General features: G+C 33.3%; 1 protein-coding gene across 2 annotated transcripts in view; it reads right to left on the bottom strand.

Annotated features, from left to right (window-relative positions):
- The window catches only part of Myo81F (unconventional myosin 81F), a 95,197-nt gene that overhangs the window by 65,823 nt on the left and 12,430 nt on the right, over positions 1 to 16,944 (bottom strand). For both annotated transcript variants that reach the window (XM_089706968.1, XM_089706970.1), the window contains exon 2: positions 7,193 to 7,241. The gene's annotated coding sequence lies outside the window, so the exon portion shown is untranslated. The remainder of the gene's footprint in view (positions 1 to 7,192; positions 7,242 to 16,944) is intronic.

Genomic DNA, 16,944 nt, shown 5'->3' with positions numbered 1-16,944 from the left:
GAATTTACAGAATTTACACAAATAATAATATCCAAACTCGCCTGGATAAACTTTCTCAAATGAATCTATAGTTTAGGTGGTCTGTTGCGGTTCTGCATCAGGTGTTTCAGTTTTCAAAATAAATTATTATTTTATATTTCCCGGATAATATAATAGTAGGTACCTACACAACAAAATAACTTTCATTCAAATCCGTCCAGTAGTTCCGGAGATTAGCGTGTACAAACAAACAGACAAACACAGTTTTTTTTTATTTACGGGATAAAACTCATCCTATAACCTTTCTCAGGTCTCAAGCTATATCTGCACCAAAATTAGAGCCCAGACATACATACAGACAGACATACAAAAATTCTAAAAACTATATTTATGTATAGATATGTACTACATATTACTATGTAATACAGATTATGAATATATTATATATATACATATACATATGTATATTATAAAAAAATACCTATTCAATGTAAGTACAGTTTTGACTTTCGTACTGTTGTTTACCATTTTCAACAAATCAATATTCGGCGTAATTATAAAACACGGCGCAGCAATTTTAGCGTGGTCTACTCGTCTCAACGGAGCGATAGCGTCTGATGTATGAAATAGAATTATGTTTTTAGCTCCCGGAACGTGCGATGGAAGATGATTTCTTGCGTAATTAAAAATATAGTAAGCGCCAAAAGTGTTTTATCGTGATTAAACCAAAACTAAAAGTAATTACACAAAATGCTCTGACAAATATGTTGCAAATGTTTTAATATAATTGTTTATGAAAAAAAAATCATAATAAGTATTACCATGTCCAGTAAAAAACGTAAAAGTGTGAAATTTAGAGGTAACTTCGTGAATTTTTTCTATCGAGTCAATTTCAATATTTTATGTTTTTGATCTGACAATATAATCGAAAATATCATCAAGTTTTACATATATTTTATTTTTTATATTTGGTCTTGAATATTACACGTATCAACTAAAAGTTGATTGGTGATTTGACTTTATACGCGCCCTTAAGGGCTGAAGCTATTTGAAGTAGAAAAAAGCTTATTTATAGATACTTTGTAGGATAATAAACAAACGATAATGAACATTCAGTAAACATATTGATTTACTTACGGCTTCCTATTACTATAAAAATCAACACCAGCACAAAAACTAGTCATGACTAATGTAATGTTAGGAACTACATATACATATATAAGAAAATAAAATATAAAACAAACTTATACTACATTAAAAATTAGTAGCGGCAATACAAATGAGCTTCAAAACATCTGAATGATATCACGTGTTCATTGTATAAGCCAGGGGTAATCATAAGGGTGCACTCACACACATCAGTCACCGTCACGGCACCGATGACTGATCGGTGACGGTTTGTGTACGTATCCACAAACACCAGTCACCGTCATGTTGTCCGTCAGTCACGTCGCCGGTTTGACTGAATCATTGAACACATACATCAGGTTAGTCAGTGATTAGACGTGTGTCACGCTAGAGAACATGTAGCAATTATTGACGGTAGCACGACGCTGACTGAACTGAGACGTGACGGCACCGGGTGAGTGGGGATAAAAGTATGATACATGTATGGAAAGATTATTTGACGTGCCTGACCGGTGACGTCACTGATAGATTTCGTGCCGGCGACTGTCGTGTGGGAACAGAGTCATACTAGAACTATTGATACATATTTTTTTTTAATCCTGTCCGGTGACGTGCCGTGACGGTGACTGATGTGTGTGAGTGCACCCTAGGAGTGATCATTGAACAACTTTTGTCAAATCAATTAACCCAGTTAATTGAATGTGGGAAAAGAGTTAAATGCAATGTTTTTTTTTATCGTTCTTATTAATTAAATTTCGTATACAACAGATTACTATCAGAGTAAGGAATTATATAAGATTTTATGTACAGATAGCAATCGAATAAAATGTAAACAAGTATTGAATGCAAGTAAAATTTTTATTATTTCTTAACTTTCACTTTAACTTATTTTGTATAATTTTTGTCAAAATCTATTTCAATACCGTCCATATGTTCAACAGCCTTATAAATTGTATAACATTGTACTTATAATATGGAGTTGTTTGCATAAAAAGTGCAGGGTGCGTTTGCTATGGGGCCCATTCATTTCACCTGCTTCGCTGTTTAATATTCCACACATGCTTGTAAAGACGTTCAGCCTGCCTACACTACACTGACACATTTTTACTAAGGTAGTAGAACCCTTCTGTGCCGCTAAGGCGCTACACATCGCATCCTACTAATATTATAAACGCGAAAATTTGTCAGGATGGATGGATGGATGTTTGTTATTCATTCACGTAAAAACTACTGAGCCGATTACAGTTAAATTTGGTATGTAGGTAGCTGAAGACCCAGAATAAGACATAGGCTATTTAAAACGCGGGTGAAGCCGCGGGCGGAAATCTAGTTGTACCTTAAAAAGTTAAAAGTGTGTCAGTAACTACAAATAAGCTTTTTTATGACAGAGCAAGCAAAGAAGCAGGTGGGCTACCTGATGTTAAGTGGTCACAACTGCCCATAAACACATTACTAGTGTAAGTTGTAACTTGTAGCAGATACTTTGCATTTAAGTGACACTTTGAAATAATATCTCTATATCATATACGCTTTCTTGAAGGTACCGAGCTTCAAGTATTCATGTCATCTGATAACAACAAGCCTTCAGGCATCAGCGGTATAAATAAGTACAACCGTTACCGAACCTTCTAGAACATTAATATGCTAATATATATATGTATGTGCATGTTTATGGAAACAATGTTCACGTGATTATCACGTTTTTATTTACTCTTCATAAGCAATATCTAATTTTGCTATGATTTCTCGTTATCAATGAGAAATTGTATTGGCTCTTTTTTTCTAACAATGATTTAAAAAAATGCTTTTGTTAGTATACCTATCCTCATAAAGTATTACACAGGAACTGCAGTTGCTAACTGGGTATTAAATTCAATGCTTTACACAATATTAGATATCCAAGGTAAGGCTGAAATTCTACACACTTGCCGTCATGTTGTGTGATTAAAGCCGACAATGTTTGCTGAGATATATTATTTGATATTTATATTACCGAGTTATTTTATGTGTTGTGTAAAAAATGCATTTACTTTTCAAAAGACGTTAGCATATAGATTGTGTTTTGTTTTTGCTGATGAATTATTTATGGACTCAATATTAGCACAATTGTTTTGTATGAAGATTCCCTACTGGTTGTATCTGTATATTATGATATTAGTAAGTATGTAATTCTTGATATATATGTAGTATGTACTAACACATATAGTTAAACATAATTTACATAAATATACCTACATTCAGCAATTATATTTTTTGTATACCAAAACTGTTCGCGAACCCCAATGTTATTTATTTCTCCAGCGTAAGAAACATGAATATTAATTTAACTATTAGGATTATCGTGTTGGTCTTTCTTCCAGTGATTAAAGCATTAGACATCTAATTATAATCTATACTAATATATATAAGCTGAAGAGTTTGTTTGAACGCGCTAATCTCGGGAACTACTGGTCCGATTTGAAAAATTCTTTCGGTGTTGGATAGCCCATTTATCGAGGAAGGTTATAGGCATATCATCAAGTTACGACCAACAGGAGTGGAGCCAAGTGGGTGAAACCGCGCGGAGCAGCTAGTGAATAATATACTTGGCTAAAAAATTATGCAATCTGATATAGCTTTATATAGAGAGTATACTTACATAAATGAATTATTAAATGTAAGTATTGCAATGTATATTATATTCAATTAGTATCCAATTATTATATGCAATACTTATCATTGTTTATGTATTAATAAAACAAACAATAACAGGAGATTGAGGAAGGAAAACTTAGTTGTTGTGGAATGTCCCAGAATATCCTTTATCATTTGTAGGAATTTTAAAGCAAGGCTTGTAAATAGTTTAATTAAGTAAATTTTTGCAAATACAGCAATTCAAAAATAAACATCCAAATACATAAAGTAGGAAAATCGTTAAAGTTCGCCTACTTCTTACATAGTATGAAAATTTATTCTTAGTTTAGAAAAATAAACTTGCACAGTATTTAATAAGATAGGATCTTCGTTAACTAATGAAGAATAATGGTAATACATACAATTTACAGGTCTAGAATATTCGACGAAAGACAATATCTCACCCGGGCACATTATTTATGGCAGAGCATACTGCATATATTTTAGGCGCGGGACATATACAAGCGGCGCGGCGCGCATCGGGCGCGCATCGGGCGCGCTGCCGGCGTGCATCGGGTGCGCTATTGGCATTTTGTATGAAATAATTTTGGAAAGGCGGCGCAACCGTGGCACAACCGTGGCGTGCCGTCTCGACGCCTGTCCAAAATTCTTTCATACAAAATGTATAAGAAGGACGTGGCGAAAAACAGATTCAAGAGGTGCGCTTATGGCACGCCCGCGCCTGCGCCGCTTGTGTTTGACCCGCGCCTTGTTACTCTACGGACTGTAGGTAAACTTCTATTTACCGTTATTCTTCAGAAAAATGATGATTTATTAAAAAAGTACGCTTTGACTAGACAACTGCTCAGTTTTCCAGCGAATTTTTTCATTTTCAAATTCACACACAAAATTCGCACCTTCCTTAACTTTTAGTATGCATCCGAATTATGTATACCCTGAAAGGTATTCAAAGTAAAGACCACTAGCGAGTATCCAGGTCGTGCAAGGTACATCGGCGATCAAAAGAAGCGCTACAATGTATAAGTTATAGGTTAAGTATTGGTTAAGTACATCGTATTAATTACGTTACGCTTCAATGGGTGCATTTCTTCTACACGCTAAAAGCGGATGCAATATTCATATAATTTACGATCGTAAAGTATTAAGCGTACATTAGAGTATGTAAGAAGGCATGAAATGTGTATAAATAAGAATTATTTTACATTATAATCTTACTACAATTGAATAAATAAGAACTTACTACTAGTAAACGAAATAAACTTTGCAATATGCATAATGCACATGCATGAAAAGAAAATGTCGCAAAAATTCTGAATAACGAGTCGTTTATTCCCCCCTATCATAACACAAATTAAAAAGCACATAAACGTTTTTTTTATAAGATTTTTTTTTACAGAATTTAAAATGTACGAAAGTTATTTCTATACTTCACTCTTCATTTGTTTTACGCACATAACCCTTCACTGCCGTAGGTCGGTCTACCAGACCTAGCATGTAACATGTAACAGGCGGTATTAAAACCCGTGGATAAAAGCAAAAAGCAACGCAACGACAAACTGGGACGCGTATCTGCGCTCAGGACACTCCTTTGGTAGTTTCAGGGTTAGTGACCCCGCAATGCTCTAGCTTCGTGTTTCGTTTTTACCAGAGTTAAAAGCGGTAATTTCCGCGGATGCACGTAAAACTTCATGTTTCGTGTACTTGAAACACGTTTAATGTTAAAACAGAAGTAAATAGAATGTGCTACAGGCAAGCATAGCAAATTCGGTGGTATATCTATACGAAGGAAAGAAATAATATCAAATTTTAAGAAGTACAAGAACATGGCATTTAATATCAAAATTTAATTGCATACAATTTCTTTGGCGATTTGCAAGTTTACATAATTCATTCGATACAACTGAAACTGTTGTTAAATAATCCATAAAGTTTATGTTTTTACACATACGATTAATGATGGTGAGATAGAAAAAAACAGTGTTTTTATTATCAAACACAAGTAAAAGAAAATAGACAATGAAAATTAAATTAAAATTAATACTTCTTAAAGCAAATGAATTAATGCCGAATTCGTTCTTTCTTTATAATAACAAAACTTGCGATTGATTTGTGAACAGATTAAAAATTAATCGTGTCATTAATGTCAATAAATTCAAACAAACGTTTTACTACCATCAACAATAATGCAGTAAGGTACAGATAATAAATGATTGCTTAATTAATACCGAAATAAATTTACGATGAGTTTTGTATCAGACACTGATAGCAGGGTTATTGAACTTGCGCGTCACAGTATAGGAAAAGCTTTCAGTATGTTTAATGGATGCTACAGATTCATTATGGCGCCCGTTTTTTAATTATAGCTGCAATTGAATTTACTGGCAATAATAGTTCTTTTATATCGGGCAATTGGAATTATGGCGTTATAAATGGATGCAGGGACAACTAAATTATGTTTGTCAAAACAATTGTTTGATTTTTTTTATTGGCGATAATTTTTATCGCAGCTTACTTGATTAAAGTGAAAAATCTATTTTGTTTATGGTGCATTTTTTACGAGGTAGTGTAGAAAATTTTTCAAAATAATTAGGTAGGTAAGTACTTAATAATGAAGGTATCTTTGCATTTTTCAAATATTTTATTTGTGATTTTAAAATATTACTTAATAAAATACAGTAATTGTGTGAAGAATATAGCATTTAATTATAATATAAACTAACATGTACGAAGTAAGCTTATTTCCTTTCGTTCCAATTTAAAAATCAAAGTTTCATTCGCATAAACTCATGATTGTTAGTAAGTGCGAAACGGGCGAATTAAAAATGTAACTAGCTGGGAAAATTTTAAAAAATATTTCCCTGTAAATTTTCATCTGTAGGCTACGATGGCCGGTGTTCAAGCTCCGCTGAGCTTTTATTTCAGAAAAAAATACAGAAACCGGGGTGAAGGAACTCTAATTTACTTATTTGGCTTCACTGCAAGCAAATTGTAATTTCACAGCCGATAAAAATTGTGTTAAATGCAATAATACTACGTTGACATTAAAGTGTTCATATATTAAATTTACAGAAAACACCGTCATTAAAAACAAAGAAATAAAAGCCACATAAAATGATCATACAGCTCTTTAATGATGAACGTAATCAAAAGTGCCTGGTACTGCAAATTGCAATTACCTATATTCAACTAACGATCGGATATATTTAGCGCCACCATATAGAGAACAATATACAGGCACAGTGACTCAAATCAATCCAACGGATATGAATCTACGCGTATACATATGCATAGGGATATACGATAAGGCGGTACACACATACATTTCCGTAGACGAAGCCTCCCAGAATGACAATCAGTGTATTGTCTATTGTGTGTACCTTACTTTACTTCTAGGGCGTGTTCGGGTAAAGGGAACAATTATAGGAACTGTGCTGTGAAATGTGTGACATACCTGGTTGTTGGTGCTCGATGTATTATGGAATTGTCATCTTGGTTTATATCTGTAATGGAAAATAATTGTATTAAAATATATGCTTAGTGTTTACGATACATACATGCAAAATTATATGATGATCGTCTAACGCATATTGGAGATGAAGATACTCGACTGGTTGGCTTAAAAACCTTAATTAGAAGTTGAACAGGTATAAATTACTAAGTGAAATTATTATTTCATAGAGATAGAAATATATACAGCAATACATAATATGTGATTAGTAACCTCTTTCATACAATGTGAACTTCTTTATTTCTCAAATTCTGTCGGAATGACCATTGCTTGAACTGTACTTATTACTTACAATTATGTGTGTAGAGCCATCGTAAAGATGATGCTCAAATAACAGTTTATACAGAACAACAACATCATTATATGCCAATTTATTTAAATCTAAAAAGTCGTACACCAAGCGAATCGACACGTAACAAAAGTCGCTTAAATACGGTTAAAAGTCAGTATTTAGATTGCGGCAGAAATAACAATGAACTCTTGCCATTAAATATTCGTTAGACAGCTATTAGTTGGATGGAGTCAACTCATTTGGGTAGACCGGAACATAGCGTACCAACGTATATATACTAACTACGTATAACTATGTGGATGTTTTGGGCTTTTGAGCTTCGCAACGTGCTTTGAATATAGCTGCTAATATTATGCAAGTGATTTTAGTTTTTAGGTTTTATGGGGTGTGTCCGTGTGTGATCTGAGGAACTGAACAATATAATCAAGACACAACAAGATTTTTATATTTGAGTGAATTATAGTTTTTATAGGATGTGATCAGAGAACCGCTATCGCTAACTATAAACAAATTGTAAGGTAAAAAATAAATTTGAAATTAAAAACATATTTCAGGAGGGATTTATTTCATATTTTTTGGCAAATAACAAATGATTTGAAAATGTAATCAAATGTTATAAAATAACACAATATTTTTTCTTTGGTCCTCGTCGGCATTCACTCGGGTTATCCACATTCCACAACACATCAGCGTTTTGATAACCGTGTAGTTTCCGTTGAGGTTAGTGAGCCTTAAAACGTTTAATATTTATTACTGATAATATTTTGTGGTGAATACAGAAATATATTTTGTGGTGATATTAAAAAATAATGTTAGATAAGTCATAAAATATTAAAATATGTATTCTCATTTAAGCCGTACATTTTTATCGGATCCATTCTTCAAAGTAATAAGAAAGTAAAGCTTAGAGCAGCTCAAAGAATTTAACACATTAAAAAGAAAGGTCTTTACCCTTTTAAAAGATAATAAAAATACTTCCTGAATGTGTCATGACCCTTTAGATTTAATTAGGGATGTCATTATTACAATGAATTGTTTCCTTAGTTATAGGTGGTTATAGTTAGGTTTTATAGGTCTGTATGTAAATGGGGAATGGGGATGGAGCGAAAGGCTTCTGTATTCAATTACATTGCATGTATTGTGTTACAATTGATATAAATACGGTTTTAGCACAGTTTAATTGGCATGATTCCAATAAAATTTCACTTACATTATGTTTTTTGATATTACCATATAGGAGGTGATATTAGTGTCATACGTAAGATACAGTATGAATTATGCTAATCATTCTTAATTTAAGCAAATTTTTGTAACAATTTTGATGAATTAATTAGTCACACTACTACACACACAGTTAACTAAATAGTATTAGCATTACGTAGTTTTTATGTGAACCATTGTTTGTCATGTCATTGATAGAATATTACCAAACATTTAGGTACTTGATATATTTTCTTTCAAACAATCTCGTTCTAATACAATTATGATGAATGATTGATGCCCTCTAAGTGAAAGCATAATCTATAATTACCGTCATTAGTGAAGCATTGTATTCAAATTGTTATGGGTTAAGTGTTGCTTCTTGTATTGGCTTTTGTTATCAATCTTATAATGAAGGGATTTGTCGATGGTTCAGTATTTAAATATTTATTAAATTATACAAAGAGACTGTCCAGTAACCATGTATCTATTCGTTGAAATTGTCCAATGATTGTTTCACACGCGAATTGACATCAAAAACCACAATATTTCTTTTTGGGAAGTATCTACTTACAAGATTGAATAATTTTAAAGCTTACTACATATACATAAAATACAAATTAGCATACCATAACTTTACTGGTGCAAGCGCAAATACTAAAGATTGCTGTCATTGATCTCTTTGCTTTCCAAAGAGACATATAATCAGTATTCAGAGCAGTCGCATACCGAGAAAAATAATATATTTAGCGGATGGAAATCGCATTTATCTATTACGAAGGTTCCACGGTTAATGTTTATTTCTTTAGAGAAAAGATTGATGCAGTCGTAAATATGGCTTTGATGTATGAAGTGAGCGTAGATAAGTATTCGGAGTGCATAAAATATATTATATGCAGGCACAGGTGTAAAGAGATTACATATATTATATAAAAAACAATAATAACTATCCTACTTCCTACTAATATTATAAATGCGAAAGTTTGTGAGGATGGATGTGTATTTGTATGTTTGTTACTCTATCACAAATACTACTGAACCGATAACAATGCAATTTAGCACACATATAGAGCGTAATTTGGAATAACATATAGGATAGGTTTTATCCCGGAAATCCCACGGGAACGGGAACTATAAGGGTTTTTCTTTGAAAATGCGGGCGAAGCCGCGTTCGGAAAGCTAGTAGTATTTAAAAGATTTGGAAAACTTATTTGTTTTACTTATTTAATACAGTAAATATGTAATACCAGTTTCTGTTTTACTATAATAAATGTAGTGTCTCATGAGAAATTCTAATAATGCTTCAGTACCGAGCGAAACAACTCTTTTTATGTAATGTCTATGTTTTTCCGAAAACAAATAATAGCAATCGCGTGCATGAATTTCCCCAAGAATCATAACAAGACAGAAATATGAGTAAAAAACATTCATATAATTTTATAGTATCATGAGCTAGTATTTCAATTGCTCTGTAAGAAGTTATTTAATACTCCGTAAGCCCATTGATATCTGCCGATGAACATAATTAGATTACTGATTGCAATGCGGTTGTACGGTCTGCAACGAAAGTTACTTGCTTGGAACTTTTTTACCCGAGTTTTCATACAAAACATATGTACAGTGTGCAATTAACTACGTCATCGAGGATTTTTTTGCTATTTTAATGGCTTTTCTACTATTTGTTAAATGATTGAGTACTGTATATTATTTCTTAAAAATTTACACGTTTAAACTCGTACTAAATCAAGCTATTTTTATAGCTAACTTAAGTTGCTGACCGTACCACGCGATGTAAGGTATCGCATGATAAAAAGTGCTAATTTAAGGCTGCTTGAATAATATTATAGTTTAAATTGCTTGTATTTCGATATCGATGTAATCTTACATTGTCGTGGATGTCCTTTTGTAAATGTAAATCTGGGTGAGGTTTTTCTCTTTTATAAGGCATTGATACGAGAATATTGCTACTAATAAATGCTTTATTGGCATAGTTAGGATTGATTGACTCTCGTTATTAATAATGAAAAGTCACGTATAGATTACCTACGTTTAGTTTTCTTCATGCTTCTGCTTAGTTTTTTATTATCTATATTTCTATAATATGGTATGTAGATGGTGGAAGAGATCACTCTTTAGTGATAAGGCCGCCCTCATTTTGCATTTGGCATGCATTTTACTGCTTGATTTCTTATAATGCCGATTTGCCGAATCTGTGCAATACGCGTAAAAGAATCAAAGAGAGAATAAATAGAACGAGAAAGCAACTTTGACCACCGGGCTTAAATCTTTTTATTTCTTTAGGTAGATAATTGGCTGTTTATAGCGTACAAAAATACCTCGAATAAATTAGGGCAGGATAAAAAACAATATGTAGGTGGCAAGAGCAGGTGCGTTCTACCGTCTGCAAAAGTACTGCAAAATATAATTAACATTTTTTTGCATTCCTTCGATTTAAAAGTGATTTAAGTTTGCAAGGTGTTGGTACAAGATGTGATGAAGGTGTCTGTTTGTTTAATAGGACTCATTTATTCATGAGCTTTTTGTGTACTGAGATTTTTTAAGGAATTCTGAGAGATCGAAAGCAAAAATGAGTGTTGGAAGAGAAGAGCTTACATACCTGATTAAATATTTCTTATTAAGTTTGTACCATCTAGTATATATGTACCTATATGTGTTGAAACTGAAGCTTGAAGTACCAGCTTGAGGCTTTTTAAATGTATTTATGCGTTTAAAATTGTCTCATCTATACTAAAATTATAAAGAGGAAAGGTTTGTATGTATGTATGTATGGTTTTCACGCATAAACTACTGGACCAATTTTGATGAAATTTGGCACAGATCTTTACACCCTGAGAAAGAACATAAGCTACCTTTTATTGCGAAATATATACCACGGGCGAAGCCGGGGCGGACCGCTAGTGTTCTTATAAAATGAACCTCCTAACTATTTCCATGCTTCTGACAAACATGTTCAAACTTCAGGTGGCCAGTCTCGAGATTAAGCCAGTTTTCCAAACGTATACTTATATTTTATCTCGACTGCCCTTGAATAATAAACTTATAAGCAGGTGTATGATAAAACCGCATAAACCGATGAAAGGTGCTTGATACGTGATCACTATAAATTACCGTGTTGTAGTGTATAGTGGTGGCCCGCGACGTTGCTCGCTTTTAATTAGAGACATATACTTGTTTGTGGAGTGATTTCTTGAATATTTGTATTAATGTTTTCGTTTTATACTTAACGATCTAGCTGATCAGTCGATTTTAAATAAACCAACAAAGATATAGGATTCTTGGTGAATTTACAATTTTATAAACATGTTTTAAAAAATACCAGACTATTTACAGTGTGCAGCGAAAAAAATCATCTGGTTTTAATTTTAATTTTTATATTTTAGGCAGGTGGTCCGACAGTTTTAGGATCGTAAAGAAACTTTCAATTTAAGTTAAACATGGGTTAAGCTTTTAAAGGTATCTAAGCTACAGTAATAGAAAACATAAGAGTGCCTGAGTACTGATAATATTAGATAAAACTGGTTTTAAATCCATTTTATTCGATGTCAAATGATTAACGAGATTGAGGCCGGGACTCCACCAAAGCGGAGACGAGACGAGCGGAGAGGAGATGTTTTTTAAACAACCAATAGAATTGAGTTATTGACACGTCTCCTCTCCGCTCAGCTTCAGTGGAGATCGCTGTGCGGAGATGTGTAATATTTGTATGTCGCGATGGAAGCGGAGATGTGAGCTGTGCGCGGACGACGCGCAGTGGAGACGAGAGATGTGAGCGGCGTGCAGTGAGCGATGTCACCCTCCCCCCTCTCGCCCGCTAGCAACCCGCAGAACCCCGCGCGCGCGCCGGCCGGCCATCTTGCTAGTACCACACAGCACACCGCACACATCTCCGCTTTGGTGGAGTCCCGCGAGCTGAAAAACATCTCTTCTCGCACAGCACACAGCACACCGCACACATCTCTGCTTTGGTGGAGTCCCGGCCTGATGCACAATTTTCCACTAGGGCATCATTTAAAACGGTTTCTCTGTGATATTTAAGATAATGTTTCTATTCAAAGCCTAACGTTTTATTGTATGTCTTATTATGAGGTCGGTATTCTAGAGGAGACTTATCTACCTATATAACCACGTATATGTTATTTGTATTTTGTATAGTCAAGAAGCTTTGGCAGGTTAAAATATCTCTTCGATTCCAATCATTTTCTAAGCCAGAATAAGAATTTTTTTCGTACGATGTGTCAGTAGGAAGGTAGAAAATAACATTCATATACTGTAGTAAATATAAAGATATTTATCGTGCTTAAAATACGACACGAGTTTAAATATAATTCTCGTATTATTTGCAAAAGTAAATATTTTAACAGTTAATAAAAGTGAACTTTTGCTTTTGTAGACACGAAATATTTACATCATCCTTTGTTCCTTAGAGGCTCATATTCCTTTGTCAAAGGACATTCCTCTTTAAACACGAATTTGCAAGAGATTCTCGTAAATGTAACTGAAACCAAAAGTAATTCTTGACATAGATTTCTGACTAGCCGTAATTGCTTTTATGACGGAAAATTTTTTTACAAGATTGAAATGCCTCGAGGAAAAGAATAATTAATCCAAAACAGATTTTTTTAAATTACCAGCTTGTTGGGCTTCATTTGATAGGATAGGATGTATGTATTTTTTATAAATTGCTTGTCGGGTTTATTACTCAACATTGGAATGTTTTTGGCATGAAAATACATATCATCCAGGTATAATTGACAAAATATCTGGATAAAATTTAGTCTTTCAAGCCGCTAGCATACACCTAAAATTTATGAAGGTCCATCAAATCTATTCCAATATTGTCCTGAATTAATCACCAACCAACAACCAAAAGCGTTCGAAAATCCCTTAATACTAATTATATCAAGAGGGTGTACACTGTACATACGAGTTTATCGTGCTGACCGTATTTGCATACGTAGCGTGGCAGCACGCAACCGCTGCCCATCTATTAGTCACACCCATTGGCCGGCGCTAGCATCTCCGTATACAACATTTATTTTATCTTCATTTAAAATGTATTTTACTTCTATGTACATTTATTTGTGTGAGGAAAATACCGCTGAATAATTTGGGATAAAGTTTACTACTATGCAGATTTATTTGTATGAGAAAAGTAATGCTGAATTTGTGATAAGTGTCTACTAACATGATGCGGACTAAATTTGGTTTACTATCTGGTCAACGAACTAAACAAATAATGTTCTGTTTACTTACTTATATTTTTTAACTGACGTTCCCAAAACAGAAGGTCAATTCGTAGCTTATGTTTTTAATCCTTTTCATGCGTTCATGCTTGTACAAAACATAATTAAATATATCATACATACATACACTCTTATTTTAACTTATGCAGAATACACATATAAGCAGGCACTTCAAGCTGCTAGGTATAGCGTGAATATGAAATTTACACCGATAGTAATTCAATACGATATCTCAGCGCCGGCACGCTCTCCACCATTGATTAATTACGTCAAGTTCTACGCTGATTTAATTTATTGGCCATTTATACTGATATGGGGTTATTTACCTATTCCAATAAACTTCAAGACACACTGTATATATATATATATATATATATATATACATATATATATATATATATATATATATAACTTCTGTAGGCGCGTTGAGAGTAAAATTTCCAGGTCGCGTCATGGCAATACCGTCACGTCATGAAGTAAGACCACGATTTTAGTATCTTTGAATCTTGCCAAAGAAGTTTCACTTCTGCCACGTGTTCTCGGCACTCTTTTTTAATAACAGACGCGCGTCAAGAAAGAAGGAGGTTCCATGTTCGAGGGCACCTTTTTTACACCAATTTCTGTAATTAATTGTAAGGGTTGGTTTGTCTTTTCAGTTTTTTCTAATTAAAACACGCGAATGCATTCCTTTAGATAATTACTCCTTTAATGTCATGTTGGTTTAATTAAGTTCGCAGTAAGCGTGACCTGTGACCTAAATAGTTTTGTTTTCGGAATTTTTATTACTCTTATAGAATGACATGCATTGTAGTTCATATTCATTAATTAAATAACAGATATTATTCCACGTACCTAGTACCTGTAGTTTTAAGGGAGTTCATTATGAAACAATTACTGTTATTCATAATTTACGTAATTGTTCAAAATATAGACATTATGGTCTATATTTTTTTTACAAAATATTTTATTTTTATTTGGCAGTCTTAACTATACAAGAGTGAGTTTTTAATAAATAAATGTTAAGCTTATATAATATGATTAAGGTTTTGCTATGAACTCGTTTTCAAGAGAGCTAATTAAATCAAGTATCAATTAACACTTAAGAGTCGAGTGCAAAAAAGAGTGCGAGTATCGTAAAAATAAAGGAGATTTCATTTCACACTAAAATTATAAAACATGTTTTAACTATATGGCTGTACCTCTTTCTTTTTGGTGTTTAGGTCCTATACATTAACTAGTAAAACTATATTGGTATTTTACGAGGAGGTCCAAAAGATCCAAGATATTGGAAACTGCAACTAATGTAAACGAAATAATTGTTGTAAAACCCGGCATTGTTTCACTTTTAATACGTTTATACTTGTTAGTTTTTTCTCATTATCTATAACTTATACCTGGAAAACTATTTAAGAACAGCAAATTGCACGCAATTGTAATTAGCCATAAATTTTATAGCTTCTGCAATTTTAAACGGGTAAAAAACAGCACATAAACTACCCATTTCCCAGTCTATGCTCAGTTGTTACGCGTTTTTGTATCTCTAAAGTAAATTTATATCTCGTGTAATCGTAATTTGATCAAATTTTTATGGTTTTTTGATTAAATATCTCCAGTATATATCTGAAGCGAACTAATTGTCTTCATCTTGTACATTTACAATAGTATAGCGGCAATTAACAAGGAAAATTTATTTGTTACGTTTTATTGCTCGCTTTTTGCCGTCAATAGCGGTAAAATTCTTACCGCTTATTGTAATAAAGACAATCGAAGTTGCAGATGAATGATAAAATTTTATAGTGATCGAGTGTAATTAAATAAAATGTTCTATGAATGGAAATGATGCTCTACTTTTAGGTTTTAAATATAAATTCTTTGTTCTACACATAAACTTCAAAACATAGGCAAGAAGGTAATTTTGAAAGTAAACAGGAAAGTGAGAAAAACAGTAATTACATAGAGATATAATTGTATTAACACAGTGGTCACCCAACGTGAATGTGCGAAACATTGCCAAAAGTCTGCCTCAAGCATTGAAAATTAAATAACGCTATCAGATGATTGAAATCCCGTCCCATTTTCTCAATATAGAGCCTGGCTGCGGCTCGCTACTTGTTAGGACGAGTGGATGTTTTCACACATCCATTGTTGTAATAACAATGAACAATGCGTAACCTGCTTCAGCCATCGTACCATTATGTTCCCTTCGTTGTTTAATATTTTATTCTCTTTATATTCTTAAGCCCTTAGTGTCCTTAACGACCTACGTGACGCCAAACGTAATTACGCATTTTTCGTCAGAGTATATATTCATTGTTGTAGCTTCAACAGTAGTTTGACGAAATATACTTTTATTGTCCATAAATCACCACCTTTTTTTAAAATTAAACATAGTTTCCATCCTCAAAAGTTTATTCACCTTTCAGTATACATTCAGCTCAATCCTCACCAAAAAGATGAGTAAAATAGTTCCAACAAAGCCGAAATCATCCCACTTCTGACACCTCAATACGTTTTGTTCCATTACAGCAGAAAGCATTTTCCACTTGGTACCTGCGAAACGTCCCCTTTGCTCTTGAGGCGAGAGCAATAAACAACCTCTTGTATATGTTTCACTTGCTCAGTGATAGGAATTAGCGCGGCTGGCTGGCTACCTTACTTTTAACCCCTTACAAGGGCGCTTTCAGTAGCGAGCCAAAAGTCTGCCGAATCACAATGGGAATGAATTTCATTTTTTTTTATGAAGAAGCAGTGGTAAAATCTTTGATTTTGATAAAGTTGGGAATTTTGGGTGTGCTCATAGTTGGATACACATTTTAAATTTTTTTGTTTGATTAAAAACGTTTAAAAAGTCATATGTTTGAAAATTGATAAAAAGCTTGTTAAGTTACAATAATTGTTTAATGAATTCTATGTTATGGAAACGTTCAAAACACTTGTGT

The sequence above is a fragment of the Colias philodice genome, chromosome 18 (assembly GCF_061535455.1).
Source record: "Colias philodice isolate Cphi_HAF_F1 chromosome 18, ilColPhil1 Martin Lab GWU primary, whole genome shotgun sequence".
Classification (NCBI taxonomy): domain Eukaryota; kingdom Metazoa; phylum Arthropoda; class Insecta; order Lepidoptera; family Pieridae; genus Colias; species Colias philodice.
The sequence above is the reverse complement of the archived record's forward strand: the minus strand, read 5'-3'. Positions and strand labels throughout refer to the sequence as shown.